Below are 9,709 nucleotides of genomic sequence, written 5' to 3'. Positions count from 1 at the left end.
ATCTTTATATGCACTTTGTATACTTTTATAAAATAAATTATTCATATTCTACAAGCATTTAAACAAATACCCATATATTTACAAGCAAATGAAAATCATATTTACTCTCCTGCAAATGTCGGTGAACGGAAAACGAGCACTCGAATATCTAACGAATATGAATAGAAATACTCAAATATTCGTTAGATATTCGAATAATTTTACTATTCGAAGAAACCACTAAACGAATATTCGAATATCAGATTTTTTTTAAATTTCGAGCCCTACTATAGACTATATTAAAGTATTGGCGCCTACAGGGTTACGCCTGCACGGTAGTGATCTATGCTGAGATGTGAAATTTGCGGTTCGGCACAGTGAGACGCGATGAGTTATAAAGGAAAACTTAGAAACAGAAAATACGCTACAAGTTTAGAGTTGGGTGTTGTGTGTGTTGCGTCTAGTTAAAATAGTGTGCTCTAAACGTCGTAAAAAGTAAAGTAAAAAATTCGAAATTTACTAATCGTTCAGAAAATATTGCTCAGAATTTGAAAAATTTATCCCGGGACACAAGCGAAAAACTTTACAAGTTCACAGTTGTCCAGAAATGAAAAATTCTACGAGTGCATTCAGTAGAGAAGCGTGCGCTCTAAATGTAAAAATTTCTTCAAACCTTCAAAAATTGCTTTTCGAAAAATTAAAACTAGATAAATTATAAATCAGAAAAATTCTTACCAGCTTTCTGCAAGCTGGCGCGCCATCCTCCATTATTTGTCCATTAATCCTCAAAAGGGCCCTTAAACGGGACGGCACTTAAACCCACAMTGAAAGTCCATTTCGAATAAAAAACTTTAATCCTGCAGTATGCAGACAGAATATACTACCGCACTCGTATTTATACTGTTTACACTATRTTTTTTTTATTTAAAAACGCGATTCACGCGACCTGTTGGAAAGCTGTAAGAAAAACTCTAATTAGTAAATAGACACATTTAAAAAAAGTGASCGGGAGCACCTGAAAWATAGCATGTGAACGAAATATGTAATGGATTTAACACCATATGAATAGTTCAAAATAGAAGCAAACAGCCAAATTAAAAACTAAATATAATTTAGAAATAGACCTTGACTTTTTATGATGACTTGAATTCATAAGGTACCTAAGAAAGCGAATATTAGAGAAAGAAACAATAAATATTCTGAAACATAAACGGTTCAAAGCTATAAGATAAAGCTCTGTTATTAGTAAATAGACCCATTTTAAAAGTTCCCTGTTTAACCTGGAAAAAAAATGAGAAGTACATAGAAAACAAAAAATAATTGGGCTATTATTCGAATTGATTTGCGAATTGATAGCGAATTGATTTAAAAAAATCCGCGAAAAGCCCTATGAAATCAAAGAATCATCAAGTATCAAAGAAAAACTACAACCMTGGTTGCCATCTACTTCTATAAAGCAAAACGCTGCCCGGGTCCAGATCACTRAAATTCCCTAAAACWCAGATTTTTCCTCAAAAACAGGTTCACAGTTCAAGTACTCAATGCCATTTATTGRCTTAAATTTAGAAGAACAGATGCATGTCCGCTTATAATTTTGATCTGGACCACTTACAGCCTGAAGGGTGCTGGGGAGTAAAAAAACRGGAATAGTCGGACGGATCCTGGCCGCTGAAAATCCCTAGAGCGAACATTTGCGAAAAATCACTTTTTTAGTGTGTGAAATTTGGAAAAATAGCGCAAAATCTAAATTAGGAGGCCCGGACCACTCGCCGCCTCTAAAGGTGCTATCCGTTAGACCGCCACAAAGTAATAAAAAATATTCACCTACCTTTAGGCACTTGCATCTGGATTCTGGGATTTTATTAAATTTCGGTACAAGAAAACTCCAAATTTAACACAAAAAAGGCTATTAACTGATTCTTTGCTATTGAAGAAAATTGAAGGTGTGTTTGCAGTAACATCTCTATTTTACATATTAAAGCAGTCTATTGGGGAAAGTTCAAAAACTGAGCGAAAAAAGTTAAGAATTGTAAATCTGAGCAGTACCAAGAACGCAGAGAATTCTGAGAGTTCAAGAACCATTCAATTTAGAGTGTAATTCACAGCAGCAAAACAGGGATAATTGAAACAAACTACTTTGCACGACTATAGAAAGTGTAGTTCACGGCAGAACTACACTGATTTTTAATTTAGACTGAAAAAGTTCAGATAAAACTGTTTGAAGACTTGAGTTGATGTATAAAATGTGATTAATTTAATTTCAGAAAAATCAATTTAAAAAGTAAAAAATCAATCCAGAATACAGAAACTCCCTCGTCGTTCTGCGTCGAATAAATATAACAAGCAATTATATAATAAAACACAAGTCAAGTCCCAATATATGGGACTAAAAATCTACATGGCAACCAGGGGCAAAGTAATGCCAAACTTACYGAGCGCTGCATCGTGCCACCTGAGATAAAAAAAGAAAACGTGTTTAGTACTGCAGGAAATCTGCCCAAACCATGTAGAATAAGAAATGTAAAAAATGCATGAAACTCCAGTTGCTTTTCAAACATTAAACTCAGTTCAAACTAACAAATTTATAGATTAGAACTCTTTACCAGCTTTCYGCAAAGCTGGCGCGCCATCCTCCATTTCCTGCCCATTAATMTTCAAAAGTTTACTCTAAACTTGATCACACACTGCAAATGCATTCCGAATTATACAGTTTGCCGTTACTCTCTACCACTCCACAATGATTCTATATTTTATCTCAAAGAACGCGATTCTCTCGACACAAAGGACCACTTCCCGACCTAATTCGTCCAGTACCTCCAATACACTGAATATTCACAGACCTTATGGAAAAAACTTACTATCCACGGAACCTACATGATTACTTAATCGTTCACTTGAACACCCTTTGCATGAATCATAGCGTGCGGCTTCAGTTCGATTTTAGTGTTCGCATTGTTAAGGATTTTGTAGAAAGTGCCAGTTCTCACGGGACTATTTGTTTTGTTCATCAAACTTGTTTGGACGATTGCCGTAAACAAATCAACTTTCTCAGCGAAACATAAACAAATCGGATCAAGGGGCGCATTCCACTGTTTTCAACTAAATATATGAACTGCTGGCTACCGAATCAGTCGTTTTATCAATTTTTTATGAATTCTTGATTCCTTTGAGCTTAATATTTTGTGTAACGGCATAGTTTGAGCTTTTTGCTCGATTTTCCTGAAAATTTTAACTCAAAGCTTGATATGCTGGGTTAATCCTCCTCAAATGGCAGATTCAGATTCAAGCCGGGTCATGATTTATAATTAATTTATTCTGCTCTCAGCATTAAAGCGACGGAAAAATTAACTTGATTTTGATACGCGCTCACCAATGAATTATTTAATAGATTTCCTAAAAACTCTGAACTTTTATAGCTGCATAAATGTATAGATCGATGTAGAAATGTTGTCAAAATCAGTTCTGTTAGAATTTGCACACTGTATAGAAATCGAAATCAAACAACGTTTCTTTATTCGTAAAAGTGTGTACGCGCCATCCTCATGCTTCATTGAAAAATAGAGCACTTGCAAGAGCATAATTAGGACATACAGGGTGTCTCCAAAAAAAGTAGCGTGAATTCAGGAAAAAGTAGACTTTGCTCAAATATGGAAAAAATCCAAATTTACATGGGTCCGCAAGAGCTTCGTTTGCGAACTTTCGGGCGTCAAACTTTACTTTAAAGAATACAAGATTATAAATGTCTGCAAAACGGTTTGATCAATGTTAATGAAACTTAGTGCTGTTGTTAATGTTACATTATTTTATTTTGTAAAGTTATTAGATATTTTTGAAGAACAAAACAACATAGAAACAATAGTACAAAACAGGTTTTTTTAAGAATAAAAACACATCTTATCTAATAGTTCAATTCTGAAGAAAAATATTTTTTGTTTATGTCGTACGACCAACCGTTCAAATGCTGAAATTTCACGTTATGAACCAAAGAACTAAACAGTTTAGTTTGGGTTAAGATGTACTTATTTCTAGTAGTTGCTGTAAATTATTGCCATTGACACCATGACCCTTCTAAGCTCTATTTTGCAGCTTGTCCCTAGATTATTTTCATCATAAAACTGTTTTTTATCGGAAAACGGTTGATTGCACGGCAGAAAAATGAAAGAGTGCTTTTTTCTTCAGTATTAAACAATCAATTGACAGGTATTTTTATTATTCAGAAAACCAGTGACGGACGATTATTTTTTCCAAAAATATCCAATCACTTGGCGGTATGCACGCCACTAATAAAAATTTTTAAAATTAAATAATTGAAAATATGCACTTCTTAGAGCCTTCACTGCCACAAAGTTTCAGTAAACTTTTTTGCAGTGATTTGTAATGTATTTTTTCAAGTAAAGTTTCACGCGCTGTATTTCGAGAACGGAGCTTCTGCGGGTTCAGGTATATTTAAATATTTTCCTGAGACACCCTATGCCAATAAAAATGAACCAAAAAAAAATTTCACGGAAATCATCCAATGAAATCAAATCAATGCATGCAAACAAGTGTTTTGTTTAATCTGGAATTTATTGAGTGAAAATGTGTCATGTATCAAGTTATCAATCTTATCTCATATTTGGTACTTCTCTAGTGATATGAAACGGGTAAATTCAAGACGATGTAGAACATTAATGCTTTTTATTGGTTAACGGTGCAATAAAACTGCTGCGAAGCACAGAGCGACATAATTTCTGTTTACACTTGGAAACTGGTAAAATGTTGCGTTGAACGTTACTTTTGCCTATCAATTAACAGTAGTATGGTTTGCATTGCAAGTATAATGTGTATACATTATTCGACAACGTTGGAAAATACTTTATGGTAATCACTGTGATGCACGCTGGATTTTCTAGCAAAAAATATCAATCTAATTATAGTAATATATTTATGTACTAAATTTAATGGGTTCTACCAATACAAGTAAGTACCGATAATTACTAATGATGAGCTTCCATTTTGCAGATATAATGACTGCCCGCACAAATGAAACATCTACCCTCCAACCTGATTCAGCAACAGAAAATATTCCACTGCTGGAAATTGTGGACGAAAATCAAAATCCAACTATTGTCATTCCAGCGGCGGCCGCTGATCAATCGCTAGAGGAACGACTTCAAAGCGCTGTGATTGGACGAAATAGAGCAGAAGTAGAGGATATTTTGGATCCAAACAATACATCAGAAGCCGACTTGAGGACTCAGTTGAGCCATAAATTTGAAACGGAAAATGGCACCAGAAAAATTCTGAGTATCGCTTGCGAGAAGTCCTCAATTGAGATATTGCGACTTGTGTATGAAAAAGTAATTGAATTTGAATCGGAACCAAGGGACGAGAGCTGGTACTATTGGGGACCGCTTCACTTTGCCGCTTATTGTACTGACTGCAAAAAATTGGACGCCATCATTGGTATTATTCAAGATCGAAACAAGCTGAATAGTCTATCAATATTTTCGGAGAATGCTTTGCACGTGCTTCTGGAGTATGGTAGGCGGATTGAATCTTTTCCAGTACAACTTACTAATGGATGGGAGAGCCGAATCTGCCACATCATCCCCGAAGAGCACGATGAAATTGTTGAATGTGCGCGTTTATTGATCGATGCAGGTATGCAAGAGTGGTCCCACTCAAAAACTGCAGTTTAAACGCATATTCCGATGGGTCTTTTTTAGGAATCGATGTAAATCACAACAACATTTGGAACGAAACCCCATTAATCATTGCTATCCGGTACAGACTGTTGCGCGTAATTCAGCTGCTGTTAATGAAGAAAGACATTGATTTGGACTCCTGCAAAGATATGAGGAGCAGAAAGTCGGCCAGGGATTTGTTAAGGGAGAATGAAATTCACTTGAATATGCTTTCACCTCATACCGTGGCTGTGCCTCCTGTTCAAACTCTTTTCACGTTCCTGAAGAGTGAAGATGAAGAGTTGTTTCTCAGGTATATTGAATGTTAGCCCCAGCCTCTTTTACTATCTGAGTAATTTTCAGATACAACAATGAAAACATCAAGCAATACGTGAACGAAGTGGATGGCTATGAGGGTTTCACAATGCTACAACTGTGCTTGATCAAAGGATACATTGAATACGAAAAGCGCAATGTTAAGTCCAAACGATCGCAGGACCGTGATATTTTGAAAACGGACATGTTGAAGTTCTTCTGCGAGAAAGGCTACGGACGAAGTGTGGAACACGTTTTGAATAATAGTGCTGATGTTAAGCAGAAAACGAAACTGTTCGGAAATCGGAACGTTTTTCAGATGGCGGCCAAATTGAGTTATTACCCTTTTTTGACGGTGCTGTTGCAGCATCGGTTAAGCCAGGTGAGCGAAGCGGATATTTTGGAAGTTCTGGCTAATGTAAATGAGGACTTTTTCCAATCTAACAACTACAACGCGCGGCATGTTTTGTTCTTGCTCGGAAACAAACTGGAAATTCTTAAAATTGCCGCATATGACTACCACAATCGATTATCTAAAGCACCTACGATCAGCGAATTTGATAGCGAAGCTCAGGGCAATCAAGTAAACGAACGGTTTCAAAACAGGCAAATACTGAACAAAATTCTGAATTTGTATTTGATGAACAACAGCCACAATGACGAGTTCAAGGATTATATCTGCCAGATACTGCGACTAGGCGCTTCGCTAACTGGTGCAATTCCCAGCGAGGATAACGCTCTACAAAAAACCCAAAGTTCTACTGGTTTCGAAAGACTCGCAGAATGCTTTAAGGCCGTTTTGAAATTTGGATCCAGCCGAACACAAGACCCAAACCAGCGCATAAATAAGCTTTCTTATGAGACACTGAGTTCCCATTTGGATCAATGTATTGATTCTAAAGGCAATGTTTGCTATGACAGTTTAATTATGGATGACCGAAACAATGATAGAGCTGAATACTCTGAGACTGTAGTTTTGCATTATCTGGTGCACAATCCAAAGAAAAGTGATCTGCTTAACCATCCGGTACTAATATATTTGATTCACTCTAAATGGCTGATGACTCGCAGATTTTTCCACGTAAATCTGATTTTTTACTCTACATTTTTACTTTTTCTTTACTTGCACACCGTTATGCTTCAAATGAAAATGTCCAGTATTGCAATATCGGTGATATTCACGATCCTCTTGTTGGTGCAGGTATTTAAGGAATGCTTGCAATTGATTCTGTATTTTCCCAGATACTTTATTGACCCGTCCAACTATTTAGAAATATCTACTATCGTCTGCTCTTTCATCAACCTGTTTGCTACGTGCGAAATTGCCATGATTTTAGCTGTACTTTTCTCCACAGTAATATTTCTATTGATGTTGGGACAGTTACCCAAGTTTACCAAGTATATGATCATTTTTAGCTCTACCAAGTACTTCCTCGAATACGCCGCCTTTTACTTTATCCAGTTTGTGTCTTTTGCGGTCTGTTTCCTTATTTTATTGCCGTCAGAAGAAAAACTCGAAAGCTCTTGGACGAACGCCCTGGGCGAAGTTCTCATCAAGCTATTTGACACCCTCGTTTACTTCATTGGCCAATACGACGGCGACATTAGCTCTCCTCCGAAATTCCCCGTTTTTGGGAGAATCATTGTGGCACTATTCATTTTTTGCATGAGCATCATTTTGAACAATCTCTTAGTAGGACTGATTGTTACCGATATGGACATGATTCAGAAAACCAGCAAGCAACAGCGTCAAGTAAAAATGATCAAATTTATCGTCAGAATTGAAACGTTCTTGAAATCAATCAGCGATAAAGCAGGGATACTGAATCGCTTCTGCAAAACTCGAGTTTTTGACGCCGGCGATCGCAAAGTGATTAATATTAACCATTTGGACTTGAAAAGCATTTTCGACGAAGACGATACTATGTACCTTAAAAAGATACAAGAGAACCTGCTGGACCATTCAAATGTACTAAATAGTCTATATGAGTACATAATTAGTGGCATTTATAACGATCGCAGAAATGCTGTGGAAAGTCGGGACATATTGTTTAAGTTGGCCAGATTGGAGGAAAAATTGCGTAAGCGTAGATGATTCAAAATGTTTATCTAAACTGAGAAACCCTATACAAATGTGTGCTAGTTGCAATTATTTTTTTATACATTTACTGCCTTAATTTAGTTATAGGAATATCTCTGTAAAGTATGTATCTGCAATTCGATAGTTTTGATACAGACTCGCCAGTCCAATATAAATAAATATTTTTTAATGTATATTTCGAGTTTTTTTGTAATGTTTTGGCTCAAAATGTTGCAGTGTTCTCAAGCTTTGCCATCTAATTATACACGTTTTCATTCTTCTTTTCATCTATATCGCCACTTGCATTAAAAACAAATTTTGTTTAGAATATAAGAATATATAAAAATTATTTGTTTAGAATAAAAATAGTCCGAATGGAACACAGCCATCAGCCACACTTTCAGATTATTTATATTAATGTCTCTTGACCCAAACTTAACAAAGTTTAGAAACGATCAACCAACGGCGACTATGCGATAACTTCGAAAAAAGAATTAAATTCATTATCGCGTTTTTTTTTTTCAAAATATTAATAACTGATGGTTGGATATATCTGAATGTTTTCATGTCGCGAACTGCAAAAATAGCGAATTTTCTGACCCTGATCAATGGGCTGATACCACAATCCTGCAATATTTAAAACAATTACATGTTCTTTTCAAACCTTAGAACAAAAAATCCAAGTCAAAAGCGTAGATCTTTGCCTAAAGTCAAATCCCAATTTTGCAATAACAAATGATACCAGAAGGAAAAGTCGTAATTTGAAGGTTTAAAATTAAAACTTTTTAAAAACTAAGTCACCAACTTTTTAATTTTATTATCAAAATCTTTAATTTGCAGGAGTTTTGTCCTCGCAGGACAAAAAAACTTCCGATATTCTAGGATTGTGCACAAAAGTATTAAACCACGCGGTGACTAGCGAAAATATGTGGGTTATTATTATTATTATTATTATTATTGATAATGGTTAGGATTTGTTTTTTGTGTAATTTCTATTGATCCGCTATTTCCTAATTTTATGTGCTTCAATAATTTATTTTTTCTTCAATATTAAACAGTGTAAATACTGCAGTTGCTGTATACTGCGATATTGAAAATTTTTCCATAATTAATTTTAACAACAAATTTCCCTAATGAGCTAAAACTTGCAAATTTCGCACTCATTTTTCCCGAGTATAACAAGTTTATCAAAAAAATGTTGGTTTTAGCAAACATACTGCTTTTTGACAATATCGATAATAATCCTAAGAAAATTATGAAAAAATTTGAAAAGGCTTTTTAACTTAACTTAAAATTATCATTTTCATTATTTTTATCAATGATGATCTAATGAACAAAATTAATATGTTTTCGTGTGCGCTTATATTGATGAGTTTTGTTTAATTAATAAACACTTTTGCCTATGATTACAACCAATTCATTAGCTGCAAATCATTCATATCCGTAAACTGGCACCATTGGATTAGTTTGGGACCATTTATTTTTACTTCAACTTTCCTTGTATGAACTTTTAATCTTATATTTATCGCATAAAATAATTAGATAGTCTACACGAATACGTACCTAATAGGAAAAACTGATAGAAAAGAAGATACTGAAAAGAAATATACTACCCAAAATACCAAAATCTGGTGTAATTTTCTTTTGAATGTAGTTACATTCGACAGAT

The 9,709-nt window shown here is 35.0% G+C and overlaps 1 protein-coding gene across 1 annotated transcript in view; it reads left to right on the top strand.

Moving 5' to 3' along the window:
• The window catches only part of LOC109535874 (ZZ-type zinc finger-containing protein 3), a gene marked incomplete in the record, with an annotated part of 8,010 nt that extends 2,388 nt beyond the window's left edge, over positions 1–5,622 (top strand). The window contains 1 exon segment of the mRNA XM_048669696.1: positions 4,981–5,622.
• Positions 5,623–9,709: the final 4,087 nt, after the last annotated feature.

The sequence above is a fragment of the Dendroctonus ponderosae genome, unplaced genomic scaffold (assembly GCF_020466585.1).
Source record: "Dendroctonus ponderosae isolate FM_Combo_2020 unplaced genomic scaffold, Dpon_F_20191213v2 Dpon_F_20191213_9, whole genome shotgun sequence".
Lineage (NCBI taxonomy): Eukaryota > Metazoa > Arthropoda > Insecta > Coleoptera > Curculionidae > Dendroctonus > Dendroctonus ponderosae.
The sequence above is the reverse complement of the archived record's forward strand: the minus strand, read 5'-3'. Positions and strand labels throughout refer to the sequence as shown.